Source organism: Mycteria americana, chromosome 6, assembly GCF_035582795.1.
Source record: "Mycteria americana isolate JAX WOST 10 ecotype Jacksonville Zoo and Gardens chromosome 6, USCA_MyAme_1.0, whole genome shotgun sequence".
Classification (NCBI taxonomy): Eukaryota; Metazoa; Chordata; class Aves; order Ciconiiformes; family Ciconiidae; genus Mycteria; species Mycteria americana.
In genome coordinates, this window is record NC_134370.1 from 20,450,628 (window position 1) to 20,468,883 (window position 18,256).

Genomic DNA, 18,256 nt, shown 5'->3' on the forward strand with positions numbered 1-18,256 from the left:
TGCTTCCCATACAGAGGGTTTTGATGTCCTCCCCGCCCCCAGTTCCTTCACGAGCAGCACAGACAGTGAAGAAGTCTGGGACACAACGTCTTCATTGTGCAAATGACTCTTAGCTCTTTGTCCTTTTATTCTTGCACAGAGATGAAGAGGCTGCTTGGCTTGCCAGCAGATAGTGAACTGCATCTGGCCGAAGATGCAGAGAAAGCAGAAGGGCGGAGGACAAACGTGTATATGGTGGAGTTAGCCCCAGTCCCTGTGATTATGGCACTACGGGCATTCACGTGGTGTGTTCAGCTTGGTTTAAGCCACCTTCTGTTTCTATTACTACAGACATTTGACTTCAGCTCAGGCCCTGAAACCCATGAGCTGTCTGAGGTCGGCTTGGAGACAAGAACTCCCCGAGGTCTACGGTGCTGTTTGAAGCTAGCCCTGCGGTGAGCCGGAGGTTGGACTAGGTGATCTTCAGGAGTCCCTGCCGGCCTCCAGAATTACATGGTTTCCTCTGATTCCAGATGGGCCTGAACCCACCAGCTTAGTGCTGGTCTGTGCCAGGCACTGCCGTTCCCTCGGGGAGATGGGTGGTTTCTGAATTTTCTCCACTTCTCTGCTGCCCCCCCAGTATTTCTCACCCTGACCAGTGCTCAGCCTTCACAGTTGGAAGAGGAGCAATGAACCCCAGCAGGACCCCTCCCAAGTGCAGAGACTTCTACATTACTTTCTAGCAGAAAGCAGGTAGATGAACTCTTTTTTTAACCTCGATGATGTTGTTCACGGAGTTACAAAACTGGCTGGTGATGTTCCCCGAGAGGAGTCCTGACCCCCTTCTCCCCGCTCTCGTTGCGATGTGATGCGGTGGCACCGCTCTTCCTCCTTTTTGGTGATGTAGCTGAAGCCAGCTCTGCTGGTTGCCTTCCCGCAGCGTCTGCTGCAGGATTGCTGCCCCTTTGAACTTGTTTGCAGCCTGTCAGCAGAGCATGTGTAAGGAAGGGAGCGCAGTCATCTCAATAGGAAAGCGCTTACTGGGGAGCTGTGAATCACTTTGCGGGGCTGCCGGCATGCTTTCCCTTCTTCACCGCAAGCGCTGGAGGTTCTGACACCCACGCAGCCAGGAAGGGGCCCTGCCAGCAGCTGGGGTGCATCAGTGCATGGGTCTGCTCCAAGTCCCCAGCTGCCCGGGGAGCTTTGTCATGGCTTTGGCTGCTCCCGTGCGATGGGTGGGAGCGGGGCTGTGAGAGCCAGGTGGGGCTGAGTGCTGGAGACACTGGGAATGGCCTCTTCAGGGGAACTGGGCTGGAAGGAGAGCAGCTAGCAATTGTATGCGACATCTGCACTGTGCTGGAGAGGGATTCGGCGCTCGCAGCCTGGATTGAGAAGCCTGTCTCTGCTAGGCATGCTGTTACTGTTTGTTTATTATCATAGTGTCTAGGAACTACGCTTATGGATGAAGACCTCTATTGTGGCTGGAACTGTATAAACATATGGTACCTGCAACATCCTCCCTTCCCCTTCTCACACCCCCTCCAATACAGTACATGCACTGAGCGTCAAGTGTAAGATAACAGGGAGGTCCAAGCAGTTGGAAGGAGATAGGGAGGAAATTTTGGTCACCACCCTCATCTGTGTACCATGGCGAAAGGGATTGTTTATCCTTGGAAAAGGATAGCAAAATGCTTTTGCTTTTGTTTAATGGGAGCTCCTTACAAGTGTGCGTTTTTGGAAGAGGTGCCTTCCTGACACAAACAGTGGTGACGAATAGGCTGACTGGCGCTGGGAGCTAATCTTTCTGTATAGATGGATAGATAGGCAGAAATTGGAAAGGCCTTGTCAGGGAAGATAAAAAGCTTCAATTTCATGTGGGGGCCAACACTGGAAGGATGCAATGGAGAAAAGATGAGAGAGCTAATCTTTTCAGCTGCCTTGCAAGGTGGATCAGAGCAGGACAAGATTGTGCTTGATAACTCCTGAGGAAAGGATGTTGCAATACTCGACATGATGAGAACATGGATAGGATTTTTGGCTGGCTGGCTGGGGTAGGAAATGTCTTAGACAGAAAGAATTGCCGAGATTTAGCTATGGGCTCAACCTGAGGACTCAAAGAGAAGCCAGCCTCCAAGTGTCTTCCCTTGGTTTTGGGTAGACAAAAGGCATAGCTTCAAGTGAGGAGACAGGACAATAAGAGGAATTAAAAGCTTTATTGAGGATGCAAATATAGTAATATTGTTTTTGCTTTTTTGGGAACACTTTGCAAACAGACATCTGAACTTCATTATTCCTTCCACAATAGCCCCTTCATTCTTTTTGAGCCTAAACCAGCCATTTGGTGAGGGTTTCTTCTCTTTGTTGTCAAAAGCAGAAGTCTGTTAATTAATGTACTTGTTCTAGTTCGTTTTACTGAAGCTGCCAGTTTGTAGTGTGGAAGCAAATGCTTTCTGTGACATCTAATGTATGACTGATGAGCGGGAGTGTTTCTGTGGGGTTAGTTGGGGAAGTGGTTGCTAGCTCTGAAAAGCACAGAGGGGAGAAATAGGGGATTGATTTAGATTAAAAGTTAAGCATTTCTGGATAAAAGTAAACAGTTGGATTGCAGCTCTTATTTTACAGGAGTTTTTTATAGCTCTTTATTGAATAGTCTTGCCCATGGTCTGCATTACAGTTCATTTGCACTCTAGCATGGCACATTCTTAGGGGGTTTTATTAGGAGCTTGCCTTTTAACTCATTTCCCTTTTCCATTATACATTAACTCCCTTTTCAGTTTTATGCACATTAGATTGCAGCTTGTCAATAAATTTCTGTTATCTTTCTAAGTTGTCTGGTAGAATTATGAGGCCAGATAACAACATTTGGAGGCAGAGGATAGGAACTGGCTATCAAGGTGGGCCTTGTACAAAAAGGAAAAGGAACGAGGGATGGAAGGAAGGTATACAAAAGGTCAGATCTGCTAAAAATAGAGTGTGGTTAAAATACTGACTCATAGGAATACAGAAAATGACAAGGACTTAGTATATAGGAGGATTGAGCAGGCTAATTTTTTTACAAGTGTTTCAGATTTTGACACTGAGGATAAAGCTGGAAAGCAGGGGGAAGAGATAAGCAGAGATCATGGGGGCTGAGAGTTTAAAGAGCAGTGGAAGTCCTAAGACGGAGAGAGAGAGTTCTGAATGACACTGGAGCATCCGGTCCCCAGTAATGAACAAAACCAAAATTAAATGTACTTTTGCATACCCCCCCAAATTCTGAAAAAGGAGGTGTGGTGTTTGTTTGCAGCGCTGAGGTACCGCTTGCAAGTCTAAAGAAGGTGGTTTTTTTAAAGAATAGTTTTATCGCGCTTTGTTTCCCTATGTTTGATCTGGACAAATATGACCAGAGTGAAAGTGATTAGAGCGTTAAAACGTACCTTAGGTTATTTGTAGTTTACCAGATACCAGTCAAGGCTAAGATGAACCAGTGCTGAATGATGCAATGACCCTCTCACTGTCTTCCTAGCGGGGCTCAGTTTCTCTTTAGCAAGGGTTTGTCTTCATCAGACACACTGCTGAGAAGATGATAGCTTCTCACAGGTAAACATACTGTTACAGGAAACTGTGTCTGTTCTGCAGGAAACTTGGAGGGAATTCTCTTGCATTAAGCAGACTGTCTGCACCTCATGTATTGGAATACCCAGCATCATCTCCACCACATACATCAGAAGGGAATACATCAATCCTTGGTCTTCATTTAGAGGCAATTACTGTGATTTTATTAAACATTTTAAAATATTTTTTCAGTGTTTTAGAATCTAAGTGTTATACTTCAAGAAGGTTTGGTTTGGTGAAAGCATAGAAATAGGTCTTGCAGCCCTGGAAGGTTTTTCACTTTTATAATGGATTTGCACGTTTGTTTGTTTGCTTGTTTGCCAGATGCATTAGAAACTTCTAGAGTTCTGAGAGATGGAAATGTAACCAGAGGCCTGTACTGCTGGGATGTTTACACTGCAGTTTGCAAATTCTCCCATAAAAGAAAATCCCTTCTATGCCCCATGAGAAAGTCTGGCAATTGAAGTATGTGCTGGTGTCGTAGGTGGATCAACTCATGAGCTAGCAGCACACGTGAGTTGTAGTGGGATAAAGCCAAAAACATCTACTCACCCACAGGTGAGTTGAAACTTCTTTTTTTCCTCTCATCTGGCATGCAGATGCCAGGCAGGCAATTAATTCCTCACGGCCCTGAATTCAGCAGCCACAGGAGGAGGCTCCCATCTCTGGATGACATGTGGGTTAGCCCAGACACAATACAAGGAAGGACGATGACATGAGGGAATAAAATAAGGCAGCGTATTTCCTCCTTTCCTGTGCTGGAGACCTGAGCTCATCAGGGCTATGACATGAGCATGCTTTAGGCAGTCCCATGGGCGATACCCCTTGCCTGCCATTTCTGAGTGGCTGGTAAGTAGGGAGGGATGGATCCCCTCCGTGCGGCTGGGAGATCCGGTTTCATTTAACCTTCTGAGTCTGAACCTGATTTCACAGTTGGAAATTTTTTACTGATCAGATTAGACCTAGAGTGTATAATTCTTGCTTAATGATGATGTAGTCTCATTAAGTGCAAAGCACATAACAAAGGTTGAATTTTGATCGGATCAGATTTTTGAGAGGGTTCAGTTCCCATGCAGAACAATGCACAGAAATACAAAGCTACAAAATTAAAACTATAAATGAGAAGCAGCTCACAATGCTAAAGGCTAACATTAAAGTATAAAAAAATCAAAGTACATGTTTCGACTTATTTAGACATGTTTAACACTGATACCTGAACAACTCACACAAACCAGGTTGTAGGTAAAGCCATTTGCTATAGAGATTGGCAAATTCCCAAGCAGAGACTCTAACCTTTTTCAGCTCAGCAACCACAAGGAACAATCAAACTTTGCATTACCTGTTTTTATTGTAAGCTAAATGGGAGAAATCACAGAGCCAAACTATCAGTGTAATTTTTTTTTCAGTTTGACTTTAGGATGTGCTTGACTATACAGAAAGTAATCTGTCTGGTTGGTTTCCTCTGATGACAGTGTAGCTTCTTTTCAGTGAAAGGAGAAAATACCTTTTAAAGGAAAATATGAGCATAAACCCATGAAACCTGATGTGGGAACTTTGGCAGGTATAGCACATAGAACTACATCTAAGCCGTTTCTTCTCTTTTGGTTTTACCCTGACTAGAGTACTTACTGACTGTGCTGCTTTTATGTTACATTTCCTGCTACAGTTTTCAGTGCACAAACTGTAAGAGTTTTTTTTAACAAAAATTTCCCAGTAGTAGGTTTGTGTAAAAAAAATTCTACTGGCCTACCCTTGCAGATAGAGTATGTGGTACAAAAGAGTGAGAAATGGCTATTTCAGGAGTGGAATTTCACAACCCGATGCCCCTCTGTGGTAAGCACAACTCTGCGTGGTTTGTGTTTGCGCTTTGGTATCAGAGCACCTTGGGAAGCACAGTGTATGAAATGAGCTGCCTTGGCAATGTAAATGTTCTCTGCTTCCTTGTCCTGCATTGTGGAAGGTATGCTTTGTAATCGAGCTTGATTATTTTCCCTTTATTTTAGTGTTATTTTTTAGTTAATAGGTTCTGGGTTTATTGTTTAAACAGGTTAGTATAGTGTTAATAGGGTCTGGGAGGGGAGGGCAGAATGGCCTTTGCTATGAGGACAGCGCTGTGGTGAGATCTGTGACCATTTTTAGTGTGTGGGAGTCAACTTCCTAATCTCAGGCAAGCAGCCAGAAAGGCCTTAGCTCCTATGTACACAGTAACGTGGACAGCTCTTGGAGAGCTCCTGGTAGCTCAGGGAACCTGAGATCTCAAGATCAGTGCAGTTCTTCAGAACCTGGGTTTGAATGAATCACCTGCAAAGGGCCTGAGCATTAATCTTGAGTTACATGTACTTTAATCCTGGCATGTATACTGCTAAGTTTCCTTTTTGCCTGGCATTGTCCAAAATTGCCACCCACTTGTCTCAAAATAAAGGTTCCACTTACGGAAGACAGGAGTATATCTCTGAGAAGTGACCAGTCCTTGGTATATCTCAATGCCTTTCTGGTCTTAGGCCACTGGCATGCAGTGGACCATTAATAAGATGAGTCAAGTAGAGCATCGCATATAGGCAGTTATCCCTAGAGATTACAAGTCAAAACTGTCCTCTGTTCCTCCCTTGTCCCACTTCACTCCAGCTCACCCTATGCCTGCTTCTTCCAGGACCTTCCTTTTGCAGGACCACTGGCTGTAGGCTATATGGGGTCTCTTGCAGGACAACTGCTTTGGTTGTGATGGGGGAGGACTCAGGACCTTCCCAGCTGTGCTTCCCCTCACTGATGGCAACAGAGGGGCGAGGGACCATGAATGGGGGGCCCTTGGCAGTCCAAAAGTTGAAAGTTTGGACCCCACTTCCTGTGTCAAATGCTGCTTCTTTCAAGGGAAGGTGATTTAACATTGCAAGGGTCAGCTCTGAAGTTACCAAAGGCATTTGACTGCTGTCAGAAAGCTCAGGATATAGTCTTTTAGCTAGATGAATATATTTTATATGCTTTTATTATATGAAAATCCCGTGTCAATGAAGGAGCTAATAAAAATTGTTGGTCTGCAGTCTGTAGTTTTTAACACCATTCACAGCCAAAAAAATAGGCCAAATTGGCAGGAAAAGGGAAGTATGAAGTGACCTGCAAGTGCATAGCTACAGATCTCCTTGGCGGAACGAAGCATCCCATGGTAACAAGTTTATTCTAACTTTTCCCTTCATTAAATCAAACTTCTTCCTGCTATTATTTGTATCCTCTCATGCATGAAAATAGGGATAGGTGGAGGATGCTCGTGTTTCTGTTTACATGAAAATAAAGTGTACGCTTCAGTTACCCATTTATAGCGAGAAGCCTGGGGTGAAGTCAGACCCAAGCAGGCCAACAGAGAAAGGATGCAGGAAGTCAAGCCCTGCCAGAAGAGGGGACTGCAGGGTTTTGCATTAGTGTAAGCAATGAGCAAAGCCTGAGGTCACCTAGTCGAACGTCCCTGCAATGAGCAGGGACATCTTCAACTAGATCAGGTTGCTCAGAGCCCTGTCCAGCCTGACCTTGAATGTATCCAGGGATGGGGCATCTACCACCCCTCTGGGCAACCTGTTCCAGTGTTTCACCACCCTCATGGTAAAAAATTTCTTCCTTATATTTAGTCTGAATCTACCCTCTTTTAGTTTAAACCCATTACCCCTTGTCCTATCACTACAGGCCCTACTACAAAGTTTGTCCCCATCTTTCTTATAAGCCCCCTTTAAGCACTGAAAGGCTGCAATAAGGTCTTCTCGGAGCCTTCTATTCTCCAGGCTGAACAACCCCAACTCTCTCAGCCTGTCTTCGTAGGCGAGGTGTTCCATCCCTCTGATCATTTTTGTGGCCCTCCTCTGGACCCAATCCAACAGGTCCATGTCTTTCCCGTGCTGAGGACTCTCCAGAGCTGGACGCAGTACTCCATGTGGGGTCTCATGAGAGCGGAGTAGAGGGACAGAATCACCTCCCTCGACCTGCTGGCCACGCTTCTTTTGATGCAGCCCAGGATATGGTTGGCTTTCCGGGCTGCGAGTGCACATTGCCAGCTCATGCACAGCCTTTCATCCACCAATTAATTACCACTGGGTAATTAGGTCTGAGAAGAGCAGCTTGGGAAATGGAAGTGAAGCTTGAGGGAAGGAAATATGGAAGAATTCTTGCAGGAATCAGTGCTTATGGATCTCATGGCTGCAACCCTAATCTATCTCCTGGGGTTCAAAACCTTACATCTTGTAGGAGGACACCACAGGCAAAGTGTTGCACGCAGAAGCAAATGTGACCAGTACTGGTTCCCAGCCTCAAAGGGGTCTCACTGGTTCCAGAGACTTCCCTTGTTTTTCAGTCTTTGTTACTTATAGCACATAAAAATGTAACTAAAGCTGCTTTTTCCCCTTTCCGTTCTGTTTTTCCTATTTTGACCTGCTGCATATCAGATGATTCTAGCTTTTGGAAACACATTTATTTTAGAAAAGAAATGCACATTTTTCTTTCAAGAATACAAATAGTTCCGTTTAGTAATCCTTTTTTTCCAAATTAAACATTCATTTCCAAAATCTACAGGGGGCAAAAAGCAAGCTTCATTTGCTATTTGCTGCAATATTTAGCAACTATAGAATTCTAATTCATGATACAGTAAATAATTCTATTTTTTTGTCAGATATGCCTTTTCTACTTTATTATGTTGTCTTCCTTCAGTATTGTGCTAGTATTGAAGACATACCATAAAGCTTCTTAATACTAAAATTTTTACAAGTGTGTCTGTTATACACACTCATTTCCTATCTTGAAATTATTGTTTTAGAAAATTTCCCCTTAGTGTGTGAACTAAGATCTCCATTATCTCTCTTATCTTTAGGGTTTTGGAAAAAATAAAATTAATGTAGAAATAACCCTTTCAGACTAAAGATTTTAAAATTTCCAGAACAGATTAGCAATAACGTAGTTGCCGAAACCACAACATCTCACAAGTAAGGTCACAGCTAAAAAATGCAAACCAAACAAGCCCTACTCCCCAAAGGCTGTTTTCATTTAAGAGGAAATTCTCCTTGCCCTCATATCAGATTTCAGATATGTATAAAATAAAGGATATTGCACTCTGCAACTAAAATAAAGCTCCTGAATGCCCCTTACTTCGGAGAATATCACCCATTCCAGTACCAAAATTACTTCTGCTCCATACAAATCTCTTGTTCCTTCAGCCTTGTTATCAATAATTGCTTATTTGAAGAATTGTGAAACAGGTTTTACCATACTCTCACAGAATAGCTCCTAGATGAATTTACTCTTGAGGAGGAGCAACTCTCTTATGATCGCATGTGATCGCATCCCGAGTCTTCCTTTTGCATCGCATCCAACTTCTTGGCCATGGAAGACTGAGAAATTTAAACTGAAAAAAACCCCAGTTTGTCTCAATGCAAAGGGATTAACTGTTCCTTAGTTCAAGCTCAATGAGTAGAGCTATATCATGTGAATGATTTATTCAGTTGACTTCATTCTTTTCCAGCTCACAAATATTCTGGTTTGCATTTTATTTGTTATTATTATTACTACCAGTATTATTGCAATGCTGGGAAATTGTAGTTACAGAGGAGGATTCTGTTTTGACCGTAGCACAGAGAAGAAGGTCCCTGCCTCACAAAGCTTGCAGTTTAAGTATAAAACAACACAAGTGTCTGGAGGACCTATGTGCCTAGACAATAGGGCAGCAATGATCACCAAGAGTGACTGTGGTCATTGTATGCCAAATTGTTTTCAAGATTCTGTATTACAATAAGGGAAGGTTTTTAAGCAGATACTTGAAAGAGAATAGTAATTTTCATTTTTCAAGTACTAACAGAGAGATCCTCAAAGTTTTGAGTGCAAAGTGGATATAAACACAAAGGCAGAAGTTTAAAAATGTAAAATGTAATGCTTAAGCAACAAGCATCACTGGGGTAGTGAAAGTTGAAATCTGACCTTGATATTATATGGGAGATGGCACACGCAAATGGATTATGTTATGAAAAATCTTGACGGTGAAGATCAATAGTCTCTGTTTGATGTACTACAGCAAAGGAAAGATGCAAAGAGGACTGAGAAGTTCAAACAGAGGAAAGAAATTAACTTTGAAATAGCATATAGGCTATGTATGAAAAGGTCAAGAATGTTCTTGTTAAGGAGAAAGATGTTACAGTGATGAGACGACTACCTGAAGAGCAACTCTTAGGTATGTAAAAGGTTAAGGAAGGATATATCTTGGTGGCGTTGTACGAAAAGAATTGGCAAGACTTAGGCATAGCCTCAATATGAGGTCTTATGGACAAACCAACATCAGAAATAGTGTCATGAATGTTTTAGTGGTGGCAATGCATCTTACCCATTGTGCCTGAGAAAAAGGATGACAGATATTTGGAAGGGAATTATGAGCCCTTTTTAGTTTCTGCTGGGCTTGAGACATCATCTTAACACCTATAAGAAGATACTTGACACATGGAAGAAAGTTTTTGTTGGGATAAAAGTACCTGGTGTTCAGTGGTAGATCTGAAAACTGTCAGACTGGAGATGGGAGCTGAGTTTGTAAATCTTATGATTTACTAGAGATAAGGTATAAATGGAGAAGTGGGAAGGATTGTATATTTATGAGCTTGGAAAACAGCTGACACTCAAGAAGGGTAAGGATTAAATATTGGTTCTCAGGTTGCTTATAGCCTGGGAGGAGCTTCTTTTGAGTGCCAGGATTGGCGAATAGGTAGGATGGCAAGGCAAGAAGCTGCTTCTAGGCAGGGGTTGCACAGAATCTGCTCAATGAATTTGGAGGTGAAAGGCAGAAGGAAGCCAGGGATGTGCTTGGACGTTGTTGATACTGGAGAATTGAAGGCGTGTTGGAGTCTTTAGAGGAAATATCCAGAAATAATTAGGAGGAAATGGAGATGACATGACTATGCATTAAACAGATCAGGGGACATGCTCAGAAGGGAATGATGGGAGCAAGTGAAGTAAGGAGAGGAAGAGATCAAAGGAGAAACTTTGGTGGCTCTTTCTTTTGCCTCTAAATTAGAGGGCTTTATGTCCTAGGATATTAATTAAACTTTGTATTTATGAATGTAAGTACATGTAAATAGGATTTTTGTGGGTCAATTTACCTGGGTTCAGCAGTTAAAAATTCCTGTATGCAATTGTTTTGTATGCAACATGGACATCATAAATATGCTTCTGGATCTGAAAAAAAGACTTTCTTGCTTGTTATGTTCACAGGAATCAAGCTGTAAGGGGTTAGTTGCAAAGGCTAGTTTCTACACACAGGAGTTTGATTCCCAATACTCCTGTTATAGCCAAGGGGACATGGTTCCTACAGGAGATACTTCAGATCACCTGCAAGGCTCCTGCTCTGAATGAGGGATCTATGAAGGCAACCTTGTGAGGCTGCTCATCAAACTTCACAAATACTTTCCAAAATTCCCCCTTGTATACTCAGGAAAAAAAATTGCACTACATGATATAAGCTGTATCTGAATATAGAAGCACCAACACATAGTTTGCTGAGAGAGGTTCACATTATATGTGAAACTTCTTGAACAATTTAGCTTAGACTAACCCAATCCTGAATGAAACAAACAGAATGAAAAAATAGTCTTAAAACAAAAATGAAAGAGGAGAATTAAAATCCAAACTTGCTTCCACTATTGGGTTCAGGAAGGATGGAGGTGACGGATTGAGGCATGAACAACTAATTTTAGCAAGGAAGAAGGGAAGGAAGCCAAGCAGGCTACAAATTAATTTAACTGTTATAAAAATGAGTAACAGAGTTTGTAGGAAGTTGTATTATCTTTTGCTAGACCAGCCAATGTTGTTGGAAAATAACACACCTACAATCTGTTTTTTTCAGCAATATTGAATTGCCTAATAAAATATAATACCTGACATAATGGCTTTTTCAATCTCATAACATGTTCAAAACCCAAATAAATATGTAATGTGGGGTTGATATGAAAGAAAGCTTTTTTCCTTCAAGCATAGTAATAAACATTGCTTCAGAGTAACAGTTAACTTCGATATCAAAATAATATGAAAACCTAGAACCCAAGCTTTTGCTTACTTTTTAATAGCTTTGGGACTTTTAACAGCTTTTTTTGACCTCCAAAAAGCATTCTTGCTGATTGTCGTCTTTGGTTGAAACTATTCATGTTTTTGGTTAAACTGGTTATTGGTTTCAGTTGTCACAAAAATGCTATTCAGGCACTTTATTTTAAGGTCGGAAAATATAGATAAGTCAAAGTGTTAGTATTCCAAAGTACAAGAAACAAAGGCACCTTTGCGACATTTCTAGATCAGGCATACGATGGATTTCATAGTCAGATTTAATTGTTAAATTAAATTTATTTAGAATTTTTACTGTATTATTTATAACAATATTTAATGTATCAATATAGTATATAAATTAATAATTATTATAGTAATTATATTAATAAAACATAGTTATACTATAGTAATATTTTAGATTAATATTGTACTTTATAATATTAAAATAATATTTAAATTTATTTTAATTGTTAACATCCTGAGAATTAACTTACTGGCAGCTAAACTTAGTGAGAGCAGAAAACATCAAAGGGATGTTTTACAGCTTAACTCCTGAAAAACATCAGGAGAGATTTATGAAATTGTTGTTGCTGTCCCAGCTATGACAGGTAAAGAAACAAAAAGTAGTACAAACGCCCTTAAAAAAAAGAATCTCAGAAATGACTTTTTTTTTTTCATTAATGACTTGGCAGGACGTTTCCTAACATGCATGTTCTTTCATTCAATCATTTTCTTTCAAGTGCAGTAAAAAAGCTTGGTTCAGCAAATATAATGGGAAAATGTAATCAGCAATGTGAACCTTAATGAGGAAGTGAAATTATTGTCGTACAAGTTCTGAATAGCATTTCTTTCTCCATCTTGCCACGAACAGAAGGTCACTGTGCTTGTATTGTTCGACTGAAGTTAACATTGACATCATCATATGAGCTAGCCCTTTTCCTGTCCCATCTCTTATCTCTCGAAGTGCACTCTTGAAAGTTGGATCTGCTGCCATTACATATGTGTTCCTAGAAGACCCTGGCCAGTTCATACTGGTATAGCTTTCCACCCTCAAGTCTGTCTTGCTCACATGAGGAGGAAGCCTGTACTGCCTGTAAAAATAGGCTTTGAACTTGTACCAGTGGGGAAGAATGGTTGACACTAAGTTCAGTGGCCAACTGGGATACCTATGTTGGACCTAGGGATAGTGTGAAGAAACCCAGGCCCAGAGAGGATGTTTTACTGCTGGATAGTGTCAGGTAGAGTGGGGTCCTAAGCGCCTGGGAACAAATACGTTATGCTTGTTTCTTGGACATGTTGAAATATCTGCAGTGTATACATAAAGCTGAGTTCAGGGACAACATTTGAGAAAGTAGGGCTGGGAGAGCAAAGTTTGTTATTGGATCCTGTAACATCTGTGAAGATAAAAGGAAAACTGGGATCTCTGAAAGCAAATGGCTCTCACTGCTTTCTCAAACACTAATTCCAGTCCCAAAACTCAAGGTAGCTTTAGCACCATATGGTACCTCAGTCAGCTGCAGAAAACAAAGTCTAGAAACGGGGCTTGCTGCTTCATCATAAAATGTTTATGGTAATGCAGCAAGAGAGAGCTTCTATGGCCAGTAAAGATTATATTGAATTCAGGGTCTGCTGAGGAAGGGTTAGGGTGGGGTTTTGTCTTAGAAATAGGCTTCAAGCAAGCAGAGCCTGGAAAACGATATTAACTGTTAGAAACTGTAGTGTCTGCAGAGATAGAAATGAGAGCCAGTGTTCTCTGCCATATTTCAGGTACTGTGGAGATAGCTGTACCAGGCATAAAAGTAGGGTTTTGGAGGATCTGTTAACCTGGTGGATTTGGTTGGGATGATAGCTGGTCATTCCTTTTTAACTGCCTGCACCTAATGTGACTGTTTTCGTTTGAGCTTTCAATGTCCTTGGATCTCCAAGAGTTTCTGGAGAGTCCAGAAAACATGTGAGGAAACTATGACTGACGTTTAAATGCCGATAAAACCAATTTACCAATCTGCTTCATACATGAAGGTCAACTGTACTGCCTTAGTTAACTCTGGAGTATTGAGTTGCCTTACCTTATACAGCTGGACTGAGTTTTCTTGATGTCCCTAACTCACTTCTCCTTCTGTGGATTTTCAAAGTGCAAGTTTTTTTTCTGAGAAAGACATTTTAAGATCTAGCTTTTTCTTACTAAGATGTTTGTTTTCTATCAGCCTTGCCATTTCTTGGACTTCACAATTTCACCAACGCAAACAGCCTCCATATATTTGTGGGATATGGGTAGTAGGAATATTTTTTCAGTTGTAGAAGGAGCTATGCAGGTGGCAGACTAATCCAATGAGTATATGCCTGGGTGGGAGGGAAGAAAGAGGTTCTCATTGTATGGGAACTGACATAATTCCTTCATCACAAGGGTAGTTTCTTAATTTGTGCAAGTCATCGGTGGTGATAGGATTTATCATTGTAATCTCTGTAGCCAAGACTCTTGGGGGAACATCTAATAGATGCTTTTACTTCTACATTGGACAAACAGCATTTCTGATGTTGGAGTGGGGCTCCAAGGAATTTTTCAGTCATTTTGAGGATTTTCAGGAATAATTTGAAATAATTTGAATAAAGATGAGAACTAGCCTGGCTAGATATAATATGGTAGAATCTATCTTTAATTCCAAATTCATTCTCGCCATATGTAATTTGTTCCTTTGAAAAATAAAGGCACTGGTTAATTATATATGAGAGGGCATGAGTAAGGTTACAAACATATTTGCAAAATACATTTTTTCCAGTTCATACAATAAAGCACAAATTTATTTCTGCACAGGTTAGAGAGGAGCCTCCCTCTATCAATGGATTTCTTTCTGTTGGAGAGTTTGTACCAGCTTTGCCTGAAGTCAGGTTCAGCCTTTGCTGACGTTAACAGGGAATAGGCTGAGCAGCAAAGTCTCTTCTTTCTGCATTCCAGAAAATGCTAATTTCCAATATGAAACTGACTTGATATTACTATGTAAAAATTATTTTCATGCCATATTCCTGGTAAAAGAATTGATGCTTGCAATTTTCAGAAAGCACAAGCATCTTGCTTAAAACTGCAATTTCAGTCCTACCAAGTGAATGCTCCAACAAACAGTTTTATTATTCTGATTATACCCTCTCTGCATGAGGCTTAGCTATAATTATGGGAAATTAGGGAATGTTTCTGCTGTGGAAGCATAATACTAACTTCTGTTAGTATTTTTAGATCTGTTTTGAAAATGTAGGTATGACTGATACTTGACTTTCAAATCTCACATTAATCAGGTCTTTATATGCTGGGAAACTCCTGGTTGACAGAGGCAGACAAAATCTTTTTAGTGGGGTAGGCCAATTTGAATGTTCCTACACAGAGAAAGCTGGAGGCTTCCAGATTTGTTTTTTTAGCAATAGCAAAAAGAGGGTCAGCAGAAGAGGAAAAAGGGAAGGAAAGCTGGGAGCAGGGAAGTGGTGCTTGGGGTGAAATAAAAAGGAAGCTGAGAGAGGAAAAGGGCATTGCAAGTGGGCTCTGAAAATGAGATAAAGAATTAATAGTAGAGTCAATTTTCGATGAAGACAATGCTGTCTTTTGTTTTTTCTCTCTTACTTTTCTCTCCTTTCATGCTGTCTCCCCTGTGCCTTGAGATCCCCCTGCTGCTACCAGCACGTGCAAACCTGTCTAGCCCCTGCAGCTGCCTAGTGCCACCACCATTCCGAGTAGCAGTGACCACACTTGATTTCTCCTGTTCTCTGCACCTATTTTAAGGGTTGTCTTAGAGGACTGACATTCTTGGTCAGCACCAATCTGAGTAAAATGTATGGATTGTGATATACAGGAGGTCAGATTATGTGGCCTAATGATCTCGATGGCCGTAATGAGACCAAACATCTCAACTGTTCAGGGATCAAAATGACTGAATGTTGGATTCAAGTCCTGGATCCTTTCCCTTACAGAGAAGGGCACAGGATGACATGACTATGAATCATCATCTTTCTGTCAGACTCATAAGTAAAAAGTTTATGACCTTTTGTTTGCCTAGGACAAAAGAAAACAAGCAGAGGAAAGAAATGTTTTAGCTTTGGAGGAAATGGGATTGTCAGCTCCAACTTTGATTCGGGCTTCAGATCTGGGCTCCTGAAAAGTTTCTGATAAAGCTGGCCTTGCACATTGCTGGTCATATCGAAACCAACTCTACTTCAGAGAAACCCAGAATATAAATCTCTTTCTGGACAGATACTTTCAATCCCTTATTTAACATAGTGTCTGAATTATGTGGACCTCTTCCCTAAGCAGAGACAGGGTTATGACAAAAGTGCGTTCAGGAGAGTGCAGTGACAGCAGAGCTGGAAGAAACTCCACAAAAGGCAAAGAAGGTGTGTTTTGAGAATATATTGTCAGAGCTGTGTTCACCCAAATGATGAGCACACAGTTATCTGTACGTGTCAGCTGGGCTGCTTGATACGTGCTATATGTAAAGTACTTCTTTTCTCTCCTGTTAAAGATCTGAATCTCTACATCCATCAAAGTCATTCTCTGACTGTTTAGAAGGCTAGTAAGAAACTGAAGAGGAACAAGTTTCTTTCAATCTATTAGAGACTAAATATGTGCCTTTTGGAAGAAGAGAAGGATGGGAACTTTACTGTGTGCTGCCTGAAACCTGATCTGTTCATGCCTTCAGCAGAGGTCTCTACAACTTACGCCTGAGCGTGTCCTTGCTAGGAAGGTGGCCATGTAACTATGGATCCATCTGACTTGTTTTCCAGAAAGAGTTGGAAATTATTTCATTTGGTATGTCAAAACTTGTGCCACTAGCAATAGGTGAACACTTCCTTCACAGAAGACAGTGTTTCCTGAACTAAACAGATTTTTGTGGAAAGCTCTACTTCCAAGGAATCCATGAACAGTGAGTGTGTGTATCTTGGAAACGTTTCAGTTGCCTGCAAGGAGAACTCAGGGCTTTCTTCAGAAAATACACAAACACTCCACCTCCAAAGTCCTTCTGAGGGTGAAACAAGTGAATTAGGTTGCCTGCTCTTGTAGAAGGACTGCAGCTAGCCCAAGCAATTTCAAGCATTTCTTGAGATTTCTGAAATTTAGTTAATCATTAGATATGCCATATAAATGGCCCTTAAAATAGTGTTGAGAAGGCCCCTTCCAAAAAACTCTTTGGGCAATGCTCTGTTCCAGCTGGAGTCACGTGGTAAAATTCTCATTGACTTTAATGGAAGCTCGTTTTTCAGCTTGACCTCTCTGTAGAATACACAGCAACTATTCCACAGAAAATAATTGAGCAAGTCAAGTGTTGGGATTTTTTTTTTTTTTTTGGTTGGTTTTTGCAGGTTTTTTTTAAGCATTAGGGAGACCCATCAGGCCAGAGCTTCTGAGCTGTGTTGTGGATCATTTAAGCACCTAATCTTTCTGGTCCATCTCTTGGCACCTCCTTTGGCCTCATGCTTCCATTCTGGAAGCCAACTGGGAGCAACATGTGAGAGGACAGGCACCAATTCAGGGTATTTTAAGTCCCTTCCAACATGGACAATGGAAGCTACAGCAATTAAACATCCAGACTGTTAAAGTGCTCTTCTCTGTTGCCATGCAGGAGCAAGCGCATTAGTTCAAGCCAGGCATGGATTAAGTTTCCCAGTGTCACTTATCCCTAAGATAATGGAGAAGCACTTCTGCAGCTGAGAGCCAGTTTTACTTTGGCCTCTTGGTGGACGTGGTGTCTGTTGCCTTTCAGCTAGGACTCACAGACGACTCTTTCCTCATTTAGACATAACAGTAATGGACCAAACGGCTTTGGGACCTCACCCTGGCCTTTGGCTTGTGCCCAACGTGCAATGGAAACTGGGTGGGTTGGAACATGAGAGTTACTTCTGCTTCTGGGGCGAAAAAGCATAAGTTGAATGACATGGTAGATCTTTCTGTTTTTCATGAACATGTTAAAGTAACCCACATGAGTTCGATTTAGAGGTATATTAGGCTGGGGATAAAAGACAGGACAATACTATTAATTTATACTGTGACTACATTTGGCACTATGTCATACAGATCAGCTCCTGCATTTTTAATGTTTTTATTCTTGGCTTTGAGAGAAGTATAGCAGATGTTCTCAACACCCTACTGCCATAAAAGTTTTCTACTTTGGGAGCTATTCAAAATGTGTGTTTTTATGAAATGAAGGGTGAACAATGTTTTGTTAATATGTTCCTTTGAAAGAAAAGGCAAGGTGTAGTGAGGGCAGCAAGCTTTTCCCCCTCTTGTTTCTGGAGTAGCAATTTACTTCAAAATGATCATCTGTGCAGAGAACAATTTATTAGAAAATCATCCTGGATGGTAAACTGTTCCTTAGTTTTGTGGCTTCCTAGTGATGAATGTGTCACTACTATTGCTATCACTATTTTATTAGCAATCACTTCCTGAAGACATTGTATTCATATGCTTAATCTCAGTTAAAATATTATTCATGTGTATTTGCTTCCTGTAGAATCTCCTCTACCCTTAAACAAAGTTACCCCATGGACATAAGGACTCTGCAGACTGCATCGTTGGCCATCAGAATGGGCAAGAGTAAGTCTTGAGGAAAACTAAAAGCATAAGTACTGATAGCACACATTTATTCTTAAATTTTTA

The 18,256-nt window shown here is 41.2% G+C and overlaps 1 long non-coding RNA gene across 1 annotated transcript in view; it reads left to right on the plus strand.

The window, feature by feature from the left end:
- The first annotated feature begins 408 nt into the window (after positions 1 to 408).
- LOC142411272 (uncharacterized) overlaps positions 409 to 18,256 on the plus strand; it is a 76,481-nt gene continuing 58,633 nt past the window's right edge. Inside the window, exon 1 of the long non-coding RNA XR_012776145.1 lies at positions 409 to 732. This is a non-coding gene — a long non-coding RNA (uncharacterized LOC142411272). The remainder of the gene's footprint in view (positions 733 to 18,256) is intronic.